The 26,391-nt window shown below is 44.9% G+C and overlaps 1 protein-coding gene and 1 long non-coding RNA gene across 3 annotated transcripts in view; one reads left to right on the top strand and one right to left on the bottom strand.

Moving 5' to 3' along the window:
* The window catches only part of OPCML (opioid binding protein/cell adhesion molecule like), a 1,351,977-nt gene that overhangs the window by 292,261 nt on the left and 1,033,325 nt on the right, over positions 1 to 26,391 (top strand). The gene's annotated exons all lie outside the window — the stretch shown is intronic.
* The window catches only part of LOC103348864 (uncharacterized), a 60,036-nt gene that overhangs the window by 30,623 nt on the left and 3,022 nt on the right, over positions 1 to 26,391 (bottom strand). The window contains exon 2 of the long non-coding RNA XR_517133.3: positions 21,855 to 21,985. This is a non-coding gene — a long non-coding RNA (uncharacterized lncRNA). The remainder of the gene's footprint in view (positions 1 to 21,854; positions 21,986 to 26,391) is intronic.

Below are 26,391 nucleotides of genomic sequence, written 5' to 3'. Positions count from 1 at the left end.
GCCACTCTGAGAAGGGGCCAGGAAAGAGAAATCTGGACAGAAGGGGGTGTCTCTGTGAACCAGTCACTGTTTAAATCAGGTGTGTTTAGCTCTTTCCCTGACCCCAGGAATGAAGAAAAGCACGTCTCAAAAGGGAAACAGAAGCAGGGGAATTCAAAGAAATGGCAATGTTCTGAGCCTTTCAACTATCAAGAGATTGTAATTATGGAAAACACCCGAGGAAGCCTGGAGGGACCCATGTTCCTGTTTTAGAGGGCAGAGACCCATCCCGATAGCAGCAGAATGGAGGGAGCCCTCCAGAGGGAAAGCGTCACTCTCTGGAGCTGGGAGCTGGCCAGTGTGTGTTCTAATTTAATTACTTATCTTACCCTCAAATTGTTTATGGTACACTGGACTATTAAATGCACTATAAGCAAGCAGCTCTTGAAAGAGGAAGTGGATTTATTTGTTTTAGTTACCACTTCAACAAAAGTCTATTTCTTCCGCTAATTAAGATTCCATTCGCTAATTTAAATGTTATGCTAATTAAAGTATAATTCTGAAAATGTACAAAGGAGTTAAGAAAAAGAAAGAAAAAAACCGAGTTGGCCTTTAGGAATTACATTAAATTTATTGCATTGTAACAATGGTTAGCCGGGTAATTATTTCATTTGCCTCCCGTGCTGAATTCACCCCTCTGCTTATTCATACCATTCTCACACTTCAGCTCATTAACACACACTTCCTCCCTCCCTCTTTAATGGGAGTTTTCTTGTGATGGTTTAAGATGAGTTGTGAGTTAGATCCTTGGAGCAATGTTTAGAATTTCTTCAGCTGGGCCACACGGAGTGTTGCAAGCTGCTGCCTGATTTGATGCTTAGTGAGGGAGAAAGGAAGGGAAACATCTGGATTTCTGCTTTGCAGCCAGTTTCTGGAGCCAAGTCGCTGTTATTCCAGCTTCGTCTCCATTCTCCCTAGGAGCCCGGGTATTTCACAGAAGACAGGGATTATAGTACTTTACAAGAAAGAGGATGATGTTTCTTGTCTGAGTTCCTGTCTGGTATTTTGAGCATCTGAGGTCAGGGAAACGAGGACTCTGGGAACTGCCCTAGATGTTCATAACTAAGGCCAAATCTTCAAAGCCTCAGCTTCCGCATCAATCGAATGGAGCTGTCATGAAGATTGAAAGCTCTCTAGCCTCAGAGCTGCTAGCCTGGTGACTGGGACTAAGAAGCTGCCCACGTGTCCTCTAAAGCTGCTGCCCAACCCCAATGTCCAGGCTGCAGCACCAGACTAGAAAGCAGGATCTCTGAAGTTTCTTTCTGAGCTTGCACACTTGTCTGGTAGGGGATCAGACCTGTGGGCTCCACCAGGGCAAATCACACAGAGGCATGTGAATACGCAGGATGATGAATCACACCCAAACTTGGTGGATTCAAATAGCAAACTCATCATCTCACAGCTTCTGTGGATCAGAAATTTGAGAGAGGCTTCCATTGGTGTTTCTGCTTCCAAATCCCTCAAGAGATCCCAGCAGGGGTGGGCACGTGGCTTAGCAGTGAAGATGCTGGTTAAGTTGCCCTTATCCTATCTTGGACAGAATGCCAGGATTCAAGCTCTGCCTCTATTCCAGATTCTAGGTTCTTCCCTGGATACATCCTGGGAGGTGACAGGTGATGTTTCAAGTAGCTGTGTTCCTGCCACCCATCTGGGAGATCTGGGTTGCATTTTTGACTCCTGACTGTGGCTTGGACCACCCTCAGCTGTTCCAGGCATTTGGTGTGTGAATCAGCAGATGGGCAATTTTTCTTTATTTCAAATAAATAAAATAAAAGTCAGCTGAGTCTCCACATTTGGACTGACTCAGGGGCTGTCAGCTTGAACTTCACTCTCTCATCACAAGGGCCTCTCCATAGGCAGCTAGCCCCCTCCCCAAGCAGATGACACAAGAGGAAAAAGAGTGGCATCATGGCCTGCTATGAGTAGCCTCAGAGCCCTGTACCCTACTTCTACTTTGTGGTACCCGTTACAAATCACTGCTTCCTGCTCACGAGCCATGAGAAGTCAGTTCCCAAAGGGCTTGAGTGCCTACAGGTGGAAACTGCAGGGCCATCTTGGAGGCTAGCTTGCCTCTCTCTTTATTACCTCTTTAACCCAGTGGTGCTCTGGTCTGTCTCACTCTCTCCTAATCTGTGCCTGCAACTCAGGCCTTCCTGTGGCTCTAGCTCTTGTCCAGCCCAGGCAGCCTGGGACGATTAAGCTACACAGACCAATTCAGACCTGATTGTCGTGGGGAGAGTCATGCTTCCACAGTGAGGAACATTGGAGAGGGCTGTGGTGAGGGTGGGTAGTAGGAGGTATTGTCCCCTGAAAGATCATACCTGAATACAGCTGGGCTTTGCAGCATTCTCTAGCCTCCTACTATGGGATGCTTTGGTGAGACATACAGAGGGCTTGCTTTTGGGGTAAGTGATGGGCACTAGGACTGATGAAAAGAGAAGCCAATAGAAGTGAATTCCGTTGCATCTCAGTCTGATATTCAGTGCCAGAAAGGAGACAGAAAACAGGACCGTGACTTTCATTTCTCATCTCGTTGAGTTCGCCCTTTAGTTTATTTAACGTGGTTCTTGCTAATTGTCAAGTGAGCTGTTAACATTTTCAACCTAAGTTCATGGTCTAAACTAACTTTTGACAGTTCCAAGCTTGTGGCTTGGAAAGGGAAGGAAGGAGAGGTGGACCCCAAACATGTTCACTCCCTAAATGCCCACAATAATTAGGCTTGAACTGGAGCAAAATCGGGAGCTGGGGATGAGATCCAGGTCTCCCACGGGGTTGGCAGGACCCCAATTACATGAGCCATCAGCATCTGCATAGGCAGGAAGCCAGAATCAGGAGCCAGATCTGGGTTCTGAACCCGATATTTGACATGGCATGGGGTTATCTTTACTGGCATCTTAATCACAAGGCCAGATGCTCATCCCAGCAATGTTTATTAAACATCCACTAATATAACAAACTCTGGCTCTGAGAAGCACTTGGTGAGCATGGAAACAAATGAGGTGTGATCCTTGCCTTCAAACTGTTGACCTGGAGCAGGGAGTCCTATTCCTATGCTAATTCAAACTCCTACCTAGCTCTTAGACCTTAGCCTAGTCACCCAATTTTTACCATCAGAGAAACCATGTGGTCAGTCTCAGGTTTTAGGAAGATCACCACCCCAGCAATCCCAGCCAGTCATTGGATGGAGAGGAAGTAGTACTGCAGGGTACTGGATAGTAGACACCCAGAGTCTGGAGTGGAGGACGTGTGGACTCAGGGGTAGCATTAAGACTTGCGAGCTGCATGGACATGCAGGGAAGAAAAAGAGGAACACTCAGGAAGCACAGGCACGTGGATGGCTTGGATGGTCAGGTGACCATTGGTGCCATGCAGATGGGAAGACAGTGAAGAGAAGAAATGAGTGGCCCCCAAGGTTCCTGCGACCTTGGCTCTGTGCTCTGAATTCAGCTCACTGACAACAGCCAAGGATCAGATGCACTGTCTAGGAGCAGGATTCCACTGGCACTTGGAAACACTCCCTTCTTAAGACACAAAATACATCTGGAGCGACACCCACCTCTCCCTCAGAGGCCTCTCCTTTGTTGGGCTGGGTGGGGTGGGGTGACAGGACATCGATCGGCGCGAGATAGATGGGAGGAAAAGCCCTCAGTGCCCGCTGAATCAATGCTCCCTTAAAGACTGCAACAAACGGGACTAAAGGTTGAAAGACATTTATTGAGGGGCAAATCTGAGTGTACGTTTTATTAGTCAGCCCGGGTCCTGGGTTTATAGAAACGCCCAACATAGACGGTGCCAAGAGCGATAAATCAGGGCTTTCTTCCTTGGCCGGCTGCCTGGGCTGGCAGGAGGGGGTGTGTAGCCCGGCCAGAAGGAAGGGAGTGTTGTCTCCAAGCCATCTGGGGTGGGCTGGGGGCTGCGGGGGTGGGAACAGGGGCAGGAGGATTGGCCTTCTTCTCTGATCACTCACAAATAAGATCAAACATGCCTGCTGCATGGGTAGCTGCCTCCGGAATTAGGATGTCCCCCACCCCTCCTGCCAAAATCGTTTGCCCAACCTCTTGCCTGACTGATTCAGAAGCTATTACATGTATGGCATCCACACAGCTGGTCATTACTTGGAGGCCAGCGCTTGATTAATGAGCATTATGCTAATGCTGGGTCAAGGGGCAGATTATGTGTGAATGACCAAAACAGTAAGCCAAGTCAAAAGCAGCAACACCGCCTACCATCCTCTGCCTCCCAGAAGAAGTTGGCAGCTGGCAGCAAGTGGAGAAAAGACGCACGGATGAGCCGGCACACAGCAGCCTGGCACTTACCCTGGCTCGTGTTGTCTGTGCAGAGTCAGGGCTGTAGAGGTCTCTGCTTTCCCCAAAGAGGAGCAATAGCCATCCTGGGAAGGTGGGCTCCGATCAACGTGGAGCTGCCCCGGGGAGGTGCCGGCTGGGCATGGGTTGTGGCTGCAACACTTTCCAAACTGTAGTGTCTTCTTTAAGATGCTAAACAAGGGATAAAATGTCCCATTATAAATGCACCTGCGGATAGTGTCAGGGTCCAGATGCTGAAGCCAACTAGGAAAAAAATCAATCCTGAATCAGCCACTCCTGGGAAATGATGGCCCCTATGGCAGAGAGATACCAGTTCATTTCTGACACCCGCTTTAGCTTGCTTGAGTCTCTTTCTTCCTCTACTTCCTCCTGACCTCAATCCAGAAACCCCCAGGTTCTTTCTTCTCCCCTCTGCATGCAGTGCATTTTCTTTATGGGTGGGTATGTATACCCCTTTGCATAATGCCAGTTTTCAGAGCTATCTCTGGGGTTCAAAAATATCATGAAAAATGCAAATTATTAAAAAGTCATGCTTGTATTTTAAAATGTTTTTGCATCCAGGTAAATTTGTCTTTTAATCCCATTTCCCATAAGCCTTTGGAAGCCCCATCACCTGCCTAGACATATATTTCTCCAAGCTGCAGGTCTCTAGTGTGGACACCCTGACCCATACCACATGTTCTGTGACACCCACAGTGGACTTGTCTCTCTCTGCAGTATCTTAGTTACTGCCCTTCACTTGATGCCCTGAGGCTGAAGCCCAAGCTTCCATCTCATGGCTCACCTTGCCCAAGCCATATTCCTCTGCTGCTTTTGTCTTTGTGGTGTTTCTCTGGGTTTCCTCTGCCTCTCACTGAGGTCAGGCTCTCACCCTCTCTTTTACACTGGTACAAAGTCTTCCAGCCCTGACTCCTTATCTAGTTTACATGTGCATTCTGCCCTTCCCAGGAACGGCAGCTTCCTTATCTGAGCCTGCCAGAGTTCCATCACTTCCAGGCTTTCTTACCTAGCATCCAAAGCTTTTCAAACTCTGGCTTGAGCACATCCTGCCTGTCTCCCTCCCATCTTCTCCTTGGTGCCCAGGACTGATGGCCTCATCTGGAGGAGTAACTCACAGCCACACCTCCGTGTACTTATTTGTGTGTTGAGTGGTATGATAGGGCAGGCCTCAATTTCTGTCCTGGAAATGTGTTTATCAATGGCTCACATGGAGCTTTACCTCATGGTATGGAAAATCCAACTGTGAGATCAGAAATGGCAAGAAGCGGGGATGGAGACTGTTAGATGACAGTCACAATCAAAAAGGAAATTGGCACACTGGGAACTGGATATAACAATACTGCATTTAACATGGATTAAATATAAAATCGTACTATTGATTACAAATAAAAACAGTGTTATGAGGATATTGTATCCTCATAGGGATGAATGGTTTAGTCAAGGGACCTATTTAAATTTGAAGTTGCTATTGACAGTGAGTGTAATTTAAGACAACACAGTTGAACAAAAGAGTAAATAAAATTTTGGGCAGTGTTAACTCATCTATTAGAAGTAGGTGAGTTTCTTCACTTATTCCACGGTATGTCTATTGCATTGCAATGCATTACATTTGGAGTAACACACTTTATGAGGAACTATGTAGACGAAAGTAACTTTAGTGGAGACAAACTAGGAAATCTTGTAATCATAATGCTTGTGAATCATTAGAGGATTTGCTTGCCTCAATCTCTCTTACCAAGCTGTAACTGTGTGGATGCCCTTTTTCCCCCAGCTGAAGCCCTTTGAAGTGCCTTCAGTTTTTGGGTCTACATTCAATGCTGCTTTTTTATGTATCACTTTTATTTTATTTTTTAAACTTTTATTTAATAAATATAAATTTCCAAAGTACAACATTTGAATTATAGTGGCTTTCCCCCCATAACCTCCCTCCCACCTGCAACCATCCCCTCTTCTCACTCCCATCCCATTCTTCATCATGATTCATTTTCAATTATCTTTATATACAGAAGATCAACATAGTATATACTAAGTAAATATTTCAACAGTCTGCACCCACACAGGCACACAAAGTATAGAGTACTGTTTGGGTAGTCAATGCTGCTTTTTTAAATTCTGCCCAGTGCCCTCTGTCTGAATTCACCACACCCTCTTTCATGAATCCATCCTGTTTTGCTTGAACATCTGCTCCTAGTCTGCCTGGTCACTGTATTGTAGGCAACACCAGGGATGGACTGCAGTACACTCTTCCTCCGTGTTTCAGAACTTGGCAGAATGCTGGTACCTCACCCATAATTAACAAATGATAAACAGGAAGTTTCCTTTAAATCAGTCTCACCCAGCCTACGTTCTAGCAAGGTACTAAGTGAAGCCTAGTGTACAAACTGAGTGCAGACCCAGAAGGAGTCCCATGGCCAACTAAGGTGGGGAGGTGTTGAGTTAAATACAAGTAAGCTGCCTGTTTAAAAAACTACAGGATGTTTGTGAGCCCTTCCTCAATGTTAATGCATGCTGTAGGTTACCAACTATGAACTATTATATGCAGGAACTGTAAAATCAATTGACTACAGAACATGGGTTTTTGTGCAACTCCATTTGAAATTTCCTGGATCATAGTTCGAGAAATGCTTAACTAAGTCTACCTTTAGAGAAAGGTACCCAGTTTGTCCAAAAAGTGTCAGAAATAAAAAATCAATCAGTAAGAACAAAAGAACATATCTCACAAGGTGAAGGAAGGGGATCCTAGACACTGGGACGCATACTCTAGACTCCAAGAAAATAAATATTTAAAAGCTTAAAGAAGTCAGTGGTGATGATGGCTGCAGAGGATGGAGATGGCTGAGGATGGGCGAACAGTCTCTTGGAGAGCCAGAAATTAAGTGAGGCTGCTAAGAAAGGGCATGGCCATTGAGGGGGCTCCCTGAGGTGCCCACCTAGAGGATGGGAGTAGGGACAGGACAAGTGGGAGTGCAGAGCTGCAGCGGTGAACTCCCAGGGCCAAGTGAGGGGACTGTGAAACCCAGCAGCAGCGTGTGTGTGCACTAAGCGGAAGGCACGCAGGATCCCTCGGTGTGGGTGACACAGTCTGGTGTGGGGTTTCCTGTAGACAGTCGTTCTCTGTAGGTTTGGACATAGGTCTCTGCTTCTGGTTCTGACTTTTCAAAAACCCAAATGGTGAAACAAAAGCCTTGATTTTAAGTTCCATACAGCAAAAACCTGGGTAGGCAACATTTTGGAAGAGGAAGTCAAGATTAAAAAATTTCAGGCCGGCGTCGCGGCTCAATAGGCTAATCCTCCGCCTTGTGGCACCGGCACACCAGGTTCTGATCCCGGTCAGGGTGCCGGATTCTGTCCCGGTTGCCCCTCTTCCAGGCCAGCTCTCTGCTGTGGCCAGGGAGTGCAGTGGAGGATGGCCCAAGTGCTTGGGCCCTGCACCCCATGGGAGACCAGGAGAATCACCTGGCTCCTGCCATCGGATCAGCGCGGTGCGCCGGCCGCGGCGGCCATTGGAGGGTGAACCAACGGCAAAGGAAGACCTTTCTCTCTGTCTCTCTCTCTCACTGTCCACTCTGCCTGTCAAAAATAAAAAAAAAATAAAATAAAAAGATTTCAACTGCTGAGAACAATTGATGCAAATGGTTACACAATGAAAGTAAATAGAGGTAAAAATGAATATTTAAAATTACTTTAAAATTGCAAGGGTACAGGATAAGAAAGATCAAATTTCATCGCATGTGGAGGAGGGGGAAGGCACAGAGATATTTTGACAGCACAACACAAGAGAAAAGCAGATTTCCCCCTGCCTACCGTCAATAAATAAATAAAAATATTTATCACAAATTATCAAATTGTCAAATTTAATTCAAGTGTAATTTTTTATAAATGGAGTGGTAATTTCACTGTTTTATTTAAAAGCCTTTCAAAATGTAGTGTTTTGGGCATGATCTGAGAACTATATTGATATGAAGATTTTATTCAATGGAGATGGCCTAGGAGGATAAAGGAAAAAAATAAAAATCCTATCTGAAGAAAAATGGTTGGAAGGTCTGGAGGTATTTAATTTGGAAAAGAAAAGACTTTGGGGAGACATAGCTCCTTTGAAACACCTGAAGCTTAAAAAGAAAAATTGGATGAGCTGGATGGTTTCCAGTGTCAGAATAGAGTGATGCCTAGGAATTACAGGGAGTCAGATTTCAGCTCAGTATAGCATTTCATACTTTAAAAAAACTGGCACTGCCCAGTGAGAAAGTAACCCTGAAGTTCCTGAATGAGCTGCCTGTCACTCAGATGAAGCCAGATGCTTGCAGGCCCATACTGCAAGGCCATTTTCACTTATCTCCCTTGGCAATAATCTATGTGAAGTTAAGAAACAGGAATCACCCCAGGTATCTCAAACAGAGAGAATTTAATACAGGGAGTAAGTCACAAGAGGGATCACCGAGTGCCCCACAGACAAGTGGGAGTGAGTACCACTCTTAGAGACAAAAGAGAAGGGTGGAATTCTTTGAGTACAGGAGATAAAAAGAGAGACTCCTGTGGAGTCGGTGTCCATTTTCTCTGACAAGATGAGATAGGGGTACAGAGAGAAGTTTGAGGCCATGGCCACTTGCAGCTGGTGGGGACTATGCCACCTCTGAGTCCACACAGACAAGAACAGGAAAAGAGAGTAAGGAAGAACCTTCCCCACAGCTCCATCTTTCACTTCCTCTGTAGTGTCTCCAAACAGAGATTGTGAGAGAGAGAGAGAGAGAGAGAGAGAGATGACTGGCAAAATATCTAGAAAATGTGTTTCTCGGCATTGCAGCCTGGCTTGGTAGGCTTTCGTCACTGTGAGTTTATACCTAAGATGAGCTACCTGGGAAGGAAGAAGCTTTATTTATTTATTTAAAAAGATTACTCTATTTGGAAGGCAGAGTGACAGAGAGAGGGTCACACACATACACACAGGAAAAGAGAGAGAGAGAAAGAGAGAGAGAGAGAGAGAGAATCAATTTTCCATCTGGTGATTCACTCCCTAAATGGCCACAATGGCCAGGGATGAGCCAGGCTGAAGCCAGGAGGCTAGAACTCCTTCTAGATCTCCCAGTTGGGTTGCAGGGGCCCAAGTACTTGAGCCATGTTCCACTACTACCTTCCCAGGTGTATCAGCAGGGAGCTGCATCAGAAATGGGAGCAGCTGGGATTTGAAATGGTACATTGCAAGAAGTGGCTTAACCTACTGTGCCAGAATATAGGCCCCTGGAGGGAGATTTATTCCTGCTCACAGTTTGGGAGGTTCACAGTCCAAGATCAGGCAGCTCCAATAGGTTCAACTGCCTGTGAGGCAGGAGGATGGCAGTGGTTTAACTTGTGTAGAAGGAGGATTGCATAGTGAGTCAGGTGGCAGGGAGTGTCTGGACCCAAATCAAGCTTGTATAACCAGTCCTCCCTTGAGAATGCCTTCCTGAGGGCTTGCCCCAGTGACTGAGGGCCTCTTACTAGTTCTGCCTCCTAGACACCAGGATTGGTCAAGTCTTCACTCTCACAGAACAACATCAGCCTATGGCTTTGGGATTTAAACACCTGCATTTGGGCTGCCTTGGTGTGTGGTGCATTAAGCTGCAGCCTTTGACACTGGCAACCTGTATGGGCAGTGGTTTGTGGAATCCTGGCTGCTCCACTTTTGGTCCAGCTTCCTGCTAATGCACCTGGGAAAGCCCAAGTTCTTACAATCTTGAAACCTATGTGGGAGACTTGGATTGAATTTCAGGCTCCTGGATTCAGCTTGGCCCAGTCTGGTCCATTGCAGCCATTTCGGGAGTGAACTAGTGGATGCAAGCTCGCTCTCTCTCTCTCTTTCTGTAACTCTGCCTTTCAAATAAATACAAAAATCTTTAAAAAAATCTGCATGAGTTGGGTGTCTAATCCTGTTCAAAGCACAGCACAGTCTCAGTAGAACAGCTCAGAGCATGAAAGGGAATATCTGGAGCAGAGAGCTCATCACCATCACAGACGACCCCTTCAGCTACTCGGAATCCACATGCACTCTGCATATATATATAAATGCCCTACAGCAAAAACAGCCACTTCAAGCGTCAACCAAATTCACTCCTTCCCTCACTATCCTTGTCATGGTCCCTTTACCTTCAGGCAACACCTTGACCTGCTGGGATTCTCTCCCTGATGTGTCATCCCCAGTTCGTTCCTGGACAGTGAATCCTAATGCTCCCACTCTGGTTTTTGGCTTCACATTTATTCTTGGATATGGAATCATGAAGTCAGCGTGTTCTCTTCTCCTTTCCACTTCTCAGCATTTCTTTCCTTTCTTCTTCCCTCTACTTCCTCCCTTCCTTCTTTTCCATCTCTTCCTATTGTCCTAAAAGGCACTTAGGAAGGCTGATGTAGAGAGGACTCCTGTAGAGATCTACAGCAAAATATCTTTCCTGCTCCTTCAATGCCAATTATTCAAGTATGGTTATTCTTACTGGTGTTTTTCATTTGGCATTAGCTGGTGTCATTGCATTAGCTGCTTTGTGCCACTGCATAGCTTAATCTGGACTTCCTGATTTACATACTTATCTGTCCTCAATTACTCTCTTTGTCAAACAGTTCATATTTAATGGATAAAATTTAGGTAGTACTGATAAACAAGACTAAAAATAGATCATACATAATCTTGCCTGCAAGCAATCATCACTGTTCAAATGTTTAAATATTCTTCTAATTTTTCTATATTCATAAGCCATAATATATTTAGAAATAATATCTATAGTATACATGTAAATATATATGTTTGTGTCATTTACTACAAATGATTTTGCAATCTTTTTTGTAATTTTCTGGGTAACTTTGCATGTATATGGGCATTTTCCTTTCACAAATCATACATAATGACTTTTAATGTCTGCACAGGACTACAGCATATGGCTGTATCATAATTTATTTAACTAATGCTCTATCATTGGCTTGTGGTTGCTTACAATTTGTTGCTGTCATAAATATTTGTGTATGTACTTGATTATTGGTGCAGAATAAATGTTTTATCACCTTCTTTCTAGTTAGCACATTTATAACCTCTTTTAATAAATATGTATCTGACAGGAAGAGAGAAAGGGAGAGAGAGAAAGAGAGAGAGAGGGGGGAGAGAGAGACAGAGAGAAAGAGAGAGAGAGCTCCCATCTGCTAGTTCACTTCCTAAATGCCTACTTCCTAAATGCCCATAATGGCTGAAGCTGGATGGGCCTGAATCCAGGAGCCAGAAAAATCTATCTAGGTCTCCCATATGGGTGGCAAGGACCCAACAACTTGAGCCATCACCTGCTGCCTTCCAAAGTCTGCATTATCAGGAAGCTGGAGTCAGAAGCTTGAGCCAATCTTTGAATCCAGGCATTCCGATTTGGGATTGTGGGTGTCTTAACCAGCATCTTAACTGCTAGGCTAAACACCAGACCCATAGTTAAAGTCTTTTATTTGCCAAAATGTTAAGGCATCTTTGTATCACAAAATCACTGTTGCAATTATTAACTCTTATGATCTTTTACTGAATCTGAATCCTTATCTGCCCCTAATGCAGCACCTCCCTTTCCTGATCTCATGCAATACAAAATAAATGCAGTTCACTCTCCTTTCCCTTTCCTGCTTCCCTTGACAAACTCTCTTTCTACTCTGCAACCTTTTAGCTAAGTATATCAGGCAGTATAATCTCCACTCTTTAACTCTGTTCCTCGAACCAAATTATCATGTTCGAAACTTGGAAGGAAGGTTTAGACATGAAAAATCCAATATCTCAACAATTCAGTCTTGAGATTCCAGAGGTATTTTTTTCAAGTTTTTTTTCAATCTAGTGCAGTTTAACAAGTACTAGGGGAGGCGGCATTTGGTGGGCACTCATAAGAACCCAGCTCCTGTCCCATTAGCCAGACCACATAGTATGGTCTTAAAATTCAGTTCTTAAGTTGTCACTAAGAATAGCTCCTGAGTTATTTTCTTCTTTGGAAGCTGAGAAATGAAGTCTTACTAATGACTCATGCCCGAGGGTAGGGAACTGGGGTTCTTGTTGCTCTTCTCCTGTGAACAAGCATTCATGGCACATGATATGCAAGGCATGGTGGAGAGAGCAGAAGCGAATCAAATGGTGCTGTCCATGGGCAGCTTACAGACCAGTGTGGAGGGACAGCAGAGGTGCGGACTTATGCATGACTGATGTAGCAAATCAGGATAAGTCAGCAGAGGACCCCATGGAGGACTCAGCTTTGAGCTAGGTTATGAAACGTGGGCAGAACTGTAATTTGTAATGATGAGGAGAGTATTTGCTTTTGAAGAATGAGAGGGCTGTTGGACAGAGTTGAAAATTCTTCCTGAAGGGGGCATCACTGTGGCTCAGTGGGTTAAGCTGCTATCTACAAAGCCAGCATTCTTTATCGTAGTGCTGGTTTGAATCCTGGCTGCTCTGCTTCTCTGCTAATGTTCCTGGGAAGGTGGTAGAAGATGGCCCATATACTTGGGCCTCTGCCACCAATGTGAGAGACCAGGATGGAGTTTCTGGCTCCTGGCTTTGGCCTAGCCCAGCCCTGGTTGTTGCAACCATCTGGCGAGTGAACTAGTAGGTGGAAAAACTCTCTTTCTCTGTCTCTTTCTGTCTCTCTCCTCTCTCTTTCTCTCTCTGTTGCTCTGCCTTTCAAATAAATAAATCTTAAAAAATTGTTTCTGAACATATTTGACTTTGATAGTCATTTTTAAGTTATAATTATCATACCATTTTTTTCAGATGAGGAAATTGAGTCTTGCACATGAAATGACTTGCTTCAGTGATGTTCCCAGCTAGTGACCCAACAATAGCATATGGCACATGGGCGATATGAATCTACTCAGTGGGAGACAGAGTTTAGAAAGGGGGTTGGGGACCAAAAAGTGCTGGTCTTGGCTGTCCAGATAAAGAGTGTACATGGATAATTCACTTAGTAAAAATATACTAAGTAATGCAAAGGTGCAAATTTTTGATTCAAGCTATGCATTATGAAGATGAACCCAGCAAAAGAGATCGTCTTCAGGAAGATCAGATCAGCAGCAGGAGGATCTTGCAAGAAGATGATGAGTCAGTGCCAAAGGCTAAGAGACCTGAGAGCAGGAACTCCACCCGTTCACAGGAACGTACCTCAGGGCATCCCCCTCACCCCCTCAGCCACCACTTTTTAATGTCATTGTATGAGGTACACATGACACATGATAAATTACATGTATTTACATTGTCCCATTGGATGGGTATGAACATATGTATCCCCAGGCGTCACCATCCATGTAGCAAAAATGTCCATCATGTCCAAGTGCCTCCTCTTGTCCCTTGGGAATCCCTTCCTCCAAGCGCTCCCCAACTCTCCCTCCAACCCTTTGTCCCTGTTGAATTCTATTGCACTCTCTAGAGTTCTCCGACATATAGACTCACACTGCAAATATCCTTCTCTGCTTCACGTTTTTCCTTGAACATAATTATTTTGAGATGCATTGACACTATAGCTTTGATGCCTTTGTACACACGGATTGGGCAGTTCATTTACCCACTCTTCTGTTGATGGACTGCTGAGCTGCTTTCTGGTTTTATTATTACAAATAAAGTTGTTATGAGCAGCTGTGTACAAGTGTTTTATAGAAACACACTTTCATTTCTCTTGGGTAAATATCTATGAATTAAAAGGCTAAATCACATAGTAAGCATATATTTAAATTTTTAAGGAGACTGCATATCATTTTTATATTACTGAAAAATTAGCAGTAATTGAAACAACTGGTAAACATATTAAGAAACATGCATGAGATACAAAAAATGATGAGCGTGGATTTCTATTTGACAGAGAAACATGACCACAACATAATGGAAAAGGCAGCTTGTAGATGTTATATACAAATTCACCAAACTATTAACAGCTTTTATCCATTTATTTTTACTACGATGTTTGAGTATACTTCTGGGTGTTACTTATTTTGACAATAAACAAAAACACTTTATAGCCTCTCCCCAAAACTACCTAAAGCTATACTAATTTTGGAAATTGGAAACGGGGCTTGGCTTTAGAGTTCAGCTAATCAAATGGTCAGAGATAGTAGAAGCAGTTTTTGCACCATGGGAAATAGACCTTACATTTATAGTACCGTGTTCTTTGTTATTTACTTTTAATTTTGAACTATAAGCTTTTGCCTGAAGGAGAAAAAGCATTTTGCTTTGAGGTACACAGGAAGAACAAAACAACCAGGAACAAATGTTAATAATAGCTTGATTATTTTCAACTGAAATGCCTAAGTAAAGTAACAACTGATGTCTAACTTATGCAGATCTATGCAAACAATTATTTAAATTGAAGAGAAAGGATGGGTTATTTGAGAGTGGCAATATTATGTCAGGAAGGCCCTTTGTGACAAGGCCACTGAAACAAGAAATGAAGGACATTGAATCTTGGTAGGATGTTGCTAGAAATCTGAAGGTTAGTCTAACACAGTAACAATCACCTGTGAAATGCTTTACTGTTTCCCAAACTAATGCACTTATATTGGCTGAAAGTGTTAAGCAGGCAGCAGAGGGATTTTAACCCCTATTTGATAAATGAGAAGAGTAAGGTTCATGGAAGATAAATAATTACCAAAAAATATCAGTGTAGGGCCAGCGCCATGGCTCACTAGGCTAATCCTCCACCTGTGGCGCCGGCACATCCGGTTCTAGTCCCAGTCAGGGCTCCGGATTCTGTCCTGGTTGCTCCTCTTCCAGGCCAGCTCTCTGCTGTGGCCTGGGAGTGCAGTGGAGGATGGCCCAAGTGCTTGGGCCCTGCACCCACATGGGAGACCAGGAGAGGCACCTGGCTCCTGGCTCCGGATTAGCGCGGTGCACTGGCTGCAGCGGCCATTGGGGGGTGAACCAACGGAAAAGGAAGACCTTTCTCTCTGTCTCTCTCTCTCACTGTCCACTCTGCCTGTCAAAAAATAATAATAAAAAAAATCAGTGTAATTCCTTAAGGTTTTCCTAAGAAAGTTCACGTACTGTTTCTTATATAATCCTCACAAGGAGCTCAGGAAGGAAGAGGAACAAGGAACCCACAGGGTTTTCTTCCCCTGACCCATTTTTCAGATGAAGAAGTTGAGCTAAATTAGACTATATAACTTGAATAAAGACACATATATGGTGTCTGTTTGATGCAGGTTTTAAATTCTAGTCTTGGGCTCTAAAGCCAATGTTCTTTAATATATTCTACAACTGTGCCATACCTAAAATCAAAGTGTTAGTGAGTATAAAGGCAGTGTTTTGCTTTTATTATGATTTGAATGCTCATTACCTAATTCTGCATGAACAAGTGACTGTGAGTGTATGCATTATTTAACTTTCATTATGGTTTTATTTACCTAGTAGAAAGCTAAAGAATGTGTGTGTGTGTGTGTGTGTGTGTGAGAGAGAGAGAGAGAGAGAGAGAGAGATGATTGTGTGTTGAATGGTATAGAATCAGGGATTTTGTTCAAACCCATGGGATATTGAGTGCCTGGCATGGAGTTGTGGAATGATGCATTGTTCCATACAGCTCATGACTCCCATACTTTGTGACAATATCCTATGTCATGATGAAATACAGTGTGTGTGGTTAGAAAGTATGCCCACTGGCTCTGTGCTTTGATTCCGTTATTTATTTCTGCTCTTACTCTGTTAAAAAGCTTTCCTCTTCTATAGCACATCTCAATACAGCTGGTGACTTGGCCTCTTCTTACTTTTGAAAATTCCTTTTGGGGAGTTTTAGCTTGAGAATGATATTCATGGTAGTATTTCCTACTAAGAGTGAAATGATTGGCTTAACATAAGTGTTTAGTAATACTTTTCTCATTTTTATTTAATCCTAAGTATTTTTTCTAAGGGCAAAAAATTTCTATGCTTGAAACGATAATCCATTTAAGATATTGCCTAATAAATTATTCCATCTGTTACAAGCTAAGCCCGTGCTTTTCTCTTTTCTTGGAAATAGGAAGGCAAATCAAAGCCTTTGGAATTTACTAAGTTTTTGCAATGACTTGAGACTTGGCTGTAGCAGATCTGATTGGTCTGAGTGCTTCTAGGTGATGGGATACACTGGCCTCCTGCCCACTCTAGATGGAACATACTGACCTTCAGCCTGTAATCAAGAGTGCTGTTTACTTTTAATATGCTCCTTCTTTTGAAAATTCCAAAGATCTTCTTTCTAAAGTTTCAAATATGCTTACTGGTTTAGTTATGTTTATCTGATTCAGGGAAGTCAAGTGAAGAATCAGTTCTTTAGGACAAAATCTAGTCATTCACTCTGCCAATCAGAAGCACTCTCAACCTGTGCTTGGTACAACTTAATGAGATTCTTTGAGGCTGTGGGGGCCCAGTGTAAATATGGTGGCTGGAAAACTCTCCAAGGGTCCACTCCTCTTCTGCTCTATTGTAGGTTTTGGGAGATAGTAGCACACTTACTTTGGACGAATGTAGCCACATAACACATCTTTTTACACTATTGTGGTGCTAGGAACACTTTGACCTCAAGGATTGAACCTACACCTCCATGCTCACTTTCCTTCCCCTCTGTGGCCAGTCCCTAACACACACACCAAACACAAGCGTTCCTTCTCCCTCCCAATTCTCCCCACCTTCTGCTCCTTTCACACTCAACTAACAAGAACCAAAGGGGGTGAAAGTGTGAGGATTTTTCACATTGCTTCCCTATCTGCAGCAACACCATGGAAATTACAGTGACCAGCCCAGGCTGGGTGTTTTCTTCCAAGGACTGCCCAAACACTTTGCATCAATTCTCACCCACCCTATGGGAGTGGATGGGGAACAAAGAGTGCCATTTTCTGTCTTTGTAGCCAGACAGGGAGACACGTTCAAAGGTGTTACCAAGATACATGCTGAGCTGGGAAGAAGGCCCAGGTTGCACCCAGCACCCTGGTGTTTGTGCTGCGATGCTAGGCTGCCCTCCCTAGAGAAGTGGCTAATGGACTGATAAATAGGTTACTCCACAAAGGGGAGTGGCAGTCCCTCTATTGCTGTTTGTGAGGGTGCTGGAAAAAGATCCAGTATGTACAAGAGGAAAGGAAAACAAGTAGTCTTTGACTTCTGCAAAGCTCCCCTAGTAGAAACAGATGGGATCTGTGACTTAATTGGGCTATTATTAGATGCTAAATTTGAACCACTCTTCCACTGCACCACCTCCTGCAAAGTACCTCTTCAATAGAAAAAGCCTTGTGCTTCTGTGACTACTGGCAAAGTAAACCGAATGAGCAAAGATGTAACATCTTCATTGTCTGTCTTGGTGCCAGTTGCTACGAGAGGTGCTGTTCACAGAGAGCCAAAAGTGGACACAGAAGCTGATGGTGGATGTGGCTGTCCCTGCTCACTGATAGAGTGGGGTCAGGGATCTCCTGGTTCTCAGAGAGCCCTCTCTGCCCCCATTTCCCTGGATAGGCTACTGCTGCTGGTGGTGGTGGTACGGGGCAGAGTAAAGCACAGGCCATGACATGAGCAGCTACCTGAAGACCCTTGTGTTTGAATAGCAGTGAAGTGGGCCAATGACCCTAACCCCTCTGCTTACCTGGCTGGGGTGGGAGGGTCTGCCTCGCTGCTCCTCTTAGGCATGAATGCTTGGTTGTGGGAGTCTTAGATAGATCATAGCTTTAGGCCAGCTCTTATGTGTGAATGGCCCTGGAACTCAGCAATCTCAGTAGGAATTCACTGTGGAGACTGAATGTTACTAAGAGGAGAGTGCACGTGTTGTTGCTAATGCCTCAGTGTCGGGGTTCTGGCTGTGTTTGGGTTTGTTGGTTTGTGGACAGGGTTACTTGCACTGCACACTTGGGCTGGAAGGTGTGACACATGTTCTAGAGATGTTTCTACATTCCTCAACCCCTTTGCCACCCTACTCCTAGTCCCCATCATTCCGGTTTGAGAGAGACAAGGAGGAAGAAGGCCAGTGCTGCTCTCCTTCCCAACAGCAGCCCCCACTTGATGCAAACCCAAACTTTGTTTTGACAGTTTCTATCATGTGCTTCTGACACATTGAGCTCTCTTCTCTCCCACAGGGAAGGGGTGAAGAGTTCAGCTTTTGCTCAGGCCATACTGCCCTTCTGTGTTCTGATTCCCTGAAAAGCCTCACTGACACTTGCAGCGCTGGCGCTAAGTCATGCAGCCTCATGCTCGCGACCCGCTCACCTCCTGTGCCTTCCATAAACAGTGGCAGGGGTCGGCTCACGGCGTCCACCAGACTCTCCCAGCGGGATTTGTCTTTTGACCTGATTTACAGCTTTTCCCCCTTTCTGCCAATAATTTGTCTAGTTGGGAAGGGAAAGAGAAGATGGTGATATATTTCTCTTGCCATTTGCCTGATTCAGACACAAGCCCTCTCTAAACAGAAATGGACTTGAAAAGAGGAGAAAACGTGCCTTGCAGACACATTGTTCATGGCTTACAAATATCCTTCCCCCTTCTTCGCTAGTGGGAACCATCATTTTGGGCACAAGTGCCTGCGTCCCCAGGACTGACCGTGGTCTCCAACTTCACAGCTCCTTTGTAGCTGTGACTGGCCATGTGGCCTAGTTCTGGCTGATGGGATGTAAGTGGAAGCTGGCTTCCAAGAAAGCTTTTCCATAATCTATAAAGAACACTTCCTTACTGCTGGCAACACACTTTTCTTTTCTGTCAGCAGCATCACATGACCAAGAGGATAGCGCTACCACAAATGCCCTTGAACTGAGGGCAGAAAGCCTGAAGGCTGAGCCTAGACCACTGATGGCACCCACCCTCATCATTAGGGGCTTTCTGCTCCCCAAATGCATGTTATTTTTTTTTTTTTTGACAGGCAGAGTTAGACAGGGAGAGAGAGAGACAGAAAGGTCTTCCTTCCATTGGTTCACCCCCGAAATGTCCACTACGGCCACCACTGCACCGACCTGAAGCCAGGAGCCAGGTGCTTCCTCCTGGTCTCCCATGCGGGTGCAGGGCCCAAGCACTTGGGCCATCCTCCACTGCCTTCCTGGGCCACAGCACAGAGCTTAACTGGAAGAGGAGCAACCAGGACAGAACCAGTGCCTCAACCGGGATGAGAAGCTGGTGTGCCGGTGCTACAGGCAGAGGATTAGCCTAGTGAGCCACAGCGCCGGCCCCAACTGCATGTTCTTTAAACTCACCATACAAGAATGCTAAGAATGGAGGGCTTTGCTCTTCCGTTCCCCTCCTAGATGCCCATGCTGAGATCCCAACTGCCACTGTGGTGGTGCAGGTGCAGCCCTTGGAAGATAACTACATCATAAGAGTGGAACCCTGTGAATGGGATCCGTGCCCTTAATGGAGAAGACATGAGAGAGAGATGGTGTCTCACTCAACCATGCGGCAACGGTATGAGATGATGATCATCTGAAAACAAGGCAGCAGCCCTCTCTCCAGATATCACATCTGTCTGTGCCTTGGCCTTGACCTTCCAGTTGCCAGAACTGTGTGTATGGGGGGAGAGGTTAGGGAGAGGCATGACAAAGAAGAAAAAAGGAGGAGAAAAAAAAGAGTCAAATCAAGTGAAAATTAGCCAAAATCAATAGTGTGTAACTTAATGGTAGGAATCACAATATCTTAGTCTCAGTATGATCAAATCCATATATGACAATTAAGATGCTCAGGCCCCTCTTCCTTCTCCCCTTACCTTTGCCAGTCATCTTCACCTCTGAAGAGACTCAACTCACTTTGTTAAAATGTACTCACTCTGCCACTCTTCACAGCGTCCTCACCACGTGTCCATAGGGATTGGGGGAGGAACGATTAAAACGAGGGCTGGACCTCTCATTCCTGTATCTATTTATTCTGTAGCATGTAACGTGGAATTCTGTTTGATGCTTTGAATACTATTGTTAAATAAATGGTTTTCTTAGTCCAATTTACTATTTCACAACTTCAAATCTGAGACTTAGTCTGAGGTTGAGTAACTTCTCCAAGGTCACACAACTCGTCCCTGTCAGAACTGACATCTGCATCCAGAATTAAGTCTAAAGTCTATTTGTTTTCTTTTTTTTAAAGATTTATTTATTTATTTGAAAGAGTTACACAGACAGAGAAGGAGAGGCAGAGAGAGAGAGAGAGAGAGAGAGAGGAGAGAGAGGTCCTCCATCTACTGGTTCACTCCCCAATTGGACACAATGGCTGGAACTGAGCTGATCTGAAGGCAAGAGCCAGGAGTTTCTTCTGGGTCTCCTATGCGGGAGCAGGGGCCCAAGGAGTTGGGGTATCTTCTGTTGCTTTCCCAGACCATAGCAGAGAGCTGGATTAGAAGTGGAGCAGCCAGGACTTGAACCAGCTCCCATGTGGGATGCTGGCACTGCAGGCTGCGGCTTTACCATCTACACCATAGCACCAGCCCCTATTTGTTTCCCACTAACATGAACTACTCATTTCTCCTTCTAGGGACTCCAGTCTCATGGGAACAACAGGAAATGCTTGGAGCCATAGGATCAGAGTTGGAATCCCATCTCTACTACTAGTTAGTTATGCATATTACCATAGTTTATCCTTGGATTTTTTACTTGGGGAATGGGAATAATAATATCGCCTTCCCTGGCCACAGCATGGTAAATGTTGAATATATGATAGCTGGCAGGGTAGGCAGCCCATGTGTGTGTGAGTGTGTAGAAAATAGACTTAAATGACTGACATAAAATATGATAGTCATATTCGCTCTTACAAAGAACTGCTATTTACAAAGAGAAGTAGGCATTGAATAACAGAGAAATCAATAACAACAGCACAGAAAAGGGCCATTTGAGCTGGGACCTAAAAGATGATAAACACTTGCTTGTCTGAAAAACTGAAGGAACAGGCATAGCAAGGCCCTTTTGCAAGAGCGACTTGCACACAAAAATGATAGAATTGTACAAAAAACATCAGAGGCTGGAGAGAGGTGAGACCTCGGTGTTCAAGAGGAAAGGGCAGAGAGGAGTGGGGGAGTTTGGAGGTCTATGTTTAGGAGCAGCACATGAAGCTCTTGGGTGCTGTCCTCAACCTAGAGGGATGAGAAGATCTGGAAGTCAGCTCTGTCTTTGGGGAAAGTAGAGAGAGCCTTCTGTGTGGCAGGTGGACTGGCAGGTGGACTGGCTGCCCTTCATGGGGTCAGTCCCTCAGGATGGGGAGGGTGATTCTTTTCTGCTCCTTGCACTTCTTCTGCATGGCCACAGATCCCCCCACAACCCCTCTGCATGAAGTGCTGCTTCTGTGAGCATAGAGAATGCACCTGAATGAGGAAGATTGTGCCTCTGCATCTCCCTACCACAATAGCATCTCTTAAGGAGGAAATAGCTCTAATGGACATCTCTATTATAGTAATAGCCAAAGGCATTGCTTTCAAGCAGTATTAAAGAAGCCGAGAGGAGACAAGCCAATAATCCATATAGGGGGAGGGGGCTGGGAGGAACCCATCTTCACATCAGGAAACTTTATTCTAAACCAGGTAAACCTGGACATGTCTGGTATCCCTTAACGAGAAAACTCACCCGTATGCCATCTGTTCTGCCCCAACCCTTGGCCCTTCATGCTGTTTTGGTGGAGGCACTTTTCCATTATCATATTCTTTTCAGTCCAGGAGGCCATCTAAGGCATGTGTAGCAGAGCTTTCTTGCACTGTCTGTGAAAAGCAAAGTGAAACCCCATGCTCAGGGACATCATGGGGTTTCCATGGCCCCAGAGACTCTTTCTATCCTCGCTCAGTTGCAAAAACATCAAAATGCTCAGCCTTCCCCACAGGCTGCTTGACCAGCCCAATGCCTCTTTTGAATGAGCCTTCCATGAGGCAGGGTTTACCCAATCATTCCATGTCCTGCTGGCCCAATGCAAGCCCTTCTCAGACTCTTATCCAAGGACAGATGCTCTTGACTTACAATGGGGTTGTATCCTCTTGAATCCATCATAAGTGGAAGATACACTAAATAAAAAATGCATTAAGTACACTCAACCTACTGTACATCTAGCTTAGCCACACAGCATACTGTTGGGGTCTCAAGGGTCTCAATAATTTTCCCTTAGGACTGTAAGCTATGCTCACTGCCTCTGCACAGCATCCAAAGACCATGCTGCATATCACTAGCCAAGGGTTTCTACTGAATTCACAATAGTTTTGCTCCATCCTCAAGTTAGAAACTTGTAAGACAAACCATCACATGCTGGGGAAATGTGTAGGTAAGGTGCCACGCAAAAACTAAGTCCCACAGGATAGAAGCGAGCTGAGTGCTGTCTGTCCAGCCACCTCCAAGTTGTTGTCTCTTGCCTCACACTCTCAGTGTTAGGTGAAATGGCTTTTTTCGCTTTGCAGGGCAACTCCCAGTGGGGCTGACCAGTGAGTTCAGGGATCAGAAGAGGGATGACGTATTGATGGTTTTGCCTTGGGGGCTGGAGCTGGGCTCTGCTGATCCTTTTGCCTTGGCCTTACTGATTCTCCTCTCTAGTTTCTCAGTGTCAGGCAGGGCTCGCACGCATGACTCACACCCTCTCCACCCAACACCTCCTTCCCTCCAGCCAGGCCCTACCCTTTGGCCTCCCAGCTCTGGTTACCTTTCTCTCCGTCCCAGAGAGATGAAATCTTCCCTTATGCTCATGGCTGCTTGACAAGCTTCTGCTTTACCCAGTGAGTAATCCCCTTTGTGAGACATTGAGGAAAGAGTTCCTGCATGCAGGAAGCTGGGGCATCAACCCTCAGCCTCCATAGTATCTTGAAAAGGGCTCCAGGGCCGGCGCCGCGGCTCACTAGGCTAATCCTCCGCCTAGCGGCGCCAGCACACCGGGTTCTAGTCCCAGTCGGGGCGCCGGATTCTGTCCCGGTTGCCCCTCTTCCAGGCCAGCTCTCTGCTGTGGCCAGGGAGTGCAGTGGAGGATGGCCCAGGTGCTTGGGCCCTGAACCCCATGGGAGACCAGGAAAAGCACCTGGCTCCTGGCTCCTGCCATCGGATCAGCGCGGTGCGCCGGCCGCAGCACGCCGTCCGCGCCAGCCATTGGAGGGTGAACCAACGGCAAAGGAAGACCTTTCTCTCTGTCTCTCTCTCTCACACGCCACTCTGTCTGTCAAAAAAAAAAAGAAAGAAAGAAAGAAAAGAAAAGGGCTCCAGGCCCCCTCTGACTGCAGGCAGACTCTATGGGGTGGCAGGAAGGGTGGAGCCGCAGGCTCTGGGCGAGAAGGCACTTGTCCAGGCAGGAGGAAGCTGGAAGCTTGCTCTTTCCAGCTGAGAGGCATTGGATACAGCATCCATTTCACTGTGGTTAATTGGCTTCCCAAGCCCAGCATCCATTCTCCACGACACAAGCCCTTTGTCTCCCCAAATATCCTTTTCAAAATCCCAACATTGCCTTCCTGAAGAAAGCCTACGAGGGAGGTAAGGGGAGATGCGGGCAGGCAGATGCATGGGATTTTTTTTTTATCTTTTATTTAATGAATATAAATTTCCAAAGTACGACTCATGTGTTACAATGGCTTCCCCCCCCATACCGTCCCTCCCACCCACAACCCTCCCCTTTCCCACTCCCTCTCCCCTTCCATTCACATCAAGATTCATTTTCGATTATCTTAATATACAGAAGATCAGCTTAGTATACCTTAAGTAAGGATTTCAACAGTTTGCTCCCACACAGAAACATAAAGTGAAAAATAATAGATGATTTTTTTTTAAATGATGATGAAATCAGATCAGACCTATTGTCATGTTTAATCCCAGTGAGAGTCAAGTTGGGAATTGATAATTTCTTTTTTTTTTGTTTTTTTACAGAAGATCAGTTTAGTGTACATTAAGTAAAGATTTCAGTCGTTTGCACCCCCATAGAAACACAAAGTGAAATATACTGTTTGAGTACTCGTTATAGCATTAAGCCTCAGTGTACAGCACGTTAAGGACAGAGATCCTACATGAGGAGTAAGTGCACAGTGACTCCTGTTGTTGACTTTACCAATTGACACTCCTGTTTATGGCATCAGTAATCTCCCTATGCACCAGTTATGAGTTTCCAAGGCTATGGAAGCCCCTTGAGTTCTCCGACTCTTATCTTGTTTAGACACGGTCATAGTCAAAGTGGAGGTTCTCTCCTCCCTTCAGAGAAAGGCACCTCCCTCTTTGAAGACCTGTTCTTTCCACTGGGATCTCACTCACAGAGATCTTTTTGCCAGAGTGTCTTGGCTTTCCATGCCTGAAATACTCTCATGGGCTTTTCAGCCAGATCCGAGTGCCTTTAGGGCTGATTCTGAGGCCAGAGTGCTATTTAGGACATCCGCCATTCTATGAGTCTGCTGAGTATCTCACTTCCCATGTTGGATCACTCTCCCCTTTATTTATTCTATCGGTTGGTGTTAGCAGATACTAGACTTGTTTATGTGCTCCCTTTGACTCTTAGTCCTTTCATTATGATCAATTGTGAACTGAAATTGATCACTTGGAGTAGTGAGATGGCATTGGCACATGCCACCTTGATGGGATTGAATTGGAATCCCCTGGTATGTTTCCAACTCTACCAATTGGGGCAAGTCAGCCCGAGCATGCCCCAAATTATACATCTCTTCCCTCTCTTATTCCCACTCTTATGTTTAACAGGGATCACATTTCAGTTAATTTTCAACACTTAAGAATAACTGTGTGATAATTACAGAATTAAACCAGTCATATTAAGTAGAACAGACAAAAAAAAATACTATGAGGGATAATGTATTAAGTTGTCCATTAGCAGTCAGGGCTATGCTGATCAAGTCACCATTTCTCATAGTGTCCATTTCACTTCAGGAGGTTTCCTTTTTGGTGTTGAGTCAGTTGTCACCGATCAGGGAGAACATATGGTATTTGTCCCTTTGGGACTGGCTTACTTCACTCAGCATGATGTGTTCCAGATTCCTCCATTTTGTTGCAAATGACTGGATTTCGTTGTTTCTTACTGCGGTATAGTACTCTAAAGAATACATATCCCATAATTTCTTTATCCAGTCTACCGTTGATGGGCATTTAGGTTGGTTCCAGGTCTTGGCTATTGTGAATTGTGCTGCAATAAACATTAGGGTGCAGACCGCTTTTTTGTTTATCAATTTAAACTCCTTTGGGTAAATTCCAAGGAGTGGGATGGCTGGGTCGAACGGTAGGGTTATATTCAGGTTTCTGAGGAATCTCCAGACTGATTTCCATAGTGGCTTGACCAGTTTGCATTCCCACCAACAGTGGGTTAGTGTCCCTTTTTCCCCACATCCTCGCCAGCATCTGTTGTTGGTAGATTTCTGTATGTGAGCCATTCTAACCGGGGTGAGGTGAAACCTCATTGTGGTTTTGATTTGCATTTCCCTGATTGCTAGTGACCTTGAACATTTTTTTCATGTGCCTGTTGGCCATTTGGATTTCCTCTTTTGAAAAATGTCTATTGAAGTCCTTGGCCCATCTCTTAAGTGGGTTGTTGGTTTTGTTTTTGTGGAGTTTCTTGATCTCTTTGTAGATTCTGGTTATTAACCCTTTATCTGTTGCATAGTTTGCAAATATTTTTTCCCATTCTGTCGGTTGTCTCTTCACTCTCCTGACTGTTTCTTTTGCAGTACAGAAACTTCTCAATTTGATGCAATCCCAATAGTTGATTTTGGCTTTGACTGTCTGTGCCTCCCGGGTCTTTTCCAGAAATTCTTTGCCTGTGCCAATATCTTGAAGGGTTTCTCCAATGTTCTCTAATAACTTAATGGTGTCAGGACGTAGATTTAGGTCTTTAATCCACGTTGAGTCGATTTTTGTGTAAGGTGTAAGGTAGGGGTCTTGCTTCATGCTTCTGCACGTGGAAATCCAGTTTTCCCAGCACCATTTATTGAATAGACTGTCCTTGCTCCAGGAATTAGTTTTAGATCCTTGATCAAATATAAGTTGGCTGTAGATGTTTGGGTTGATTTCTGGTGTTTCAATTCTGTTCCATTGGTCTATCCATCTGTTTCTGTACCAGTACCATGCTGTTTTGATTACAACTGCCCTGTAGTATGTCCTGAAGTCCGGTATTGTGATGCCTCCGGCTTTATTTTTGTTGTACAAGATTGCT

Source organism: Oryctolagus cuniculus, chromosome 1 (genome assembly GCF_964237555.1).
Source record: "Oryctolagus cuniculus chromosome 1, mOryCun1.1, whole genome shotgun sequence".
NCBI classification, from domain to species: domain Eukaryota; kingdom Metazoa; phylum Chordata; class Mammalia; order Lagomorpha; family Leporidae; genus Oryctolagus; species Oryctolagus cuniculus.
This window is presented reverse-complemented; position numbering and strand designations above follow the sequence as displayed.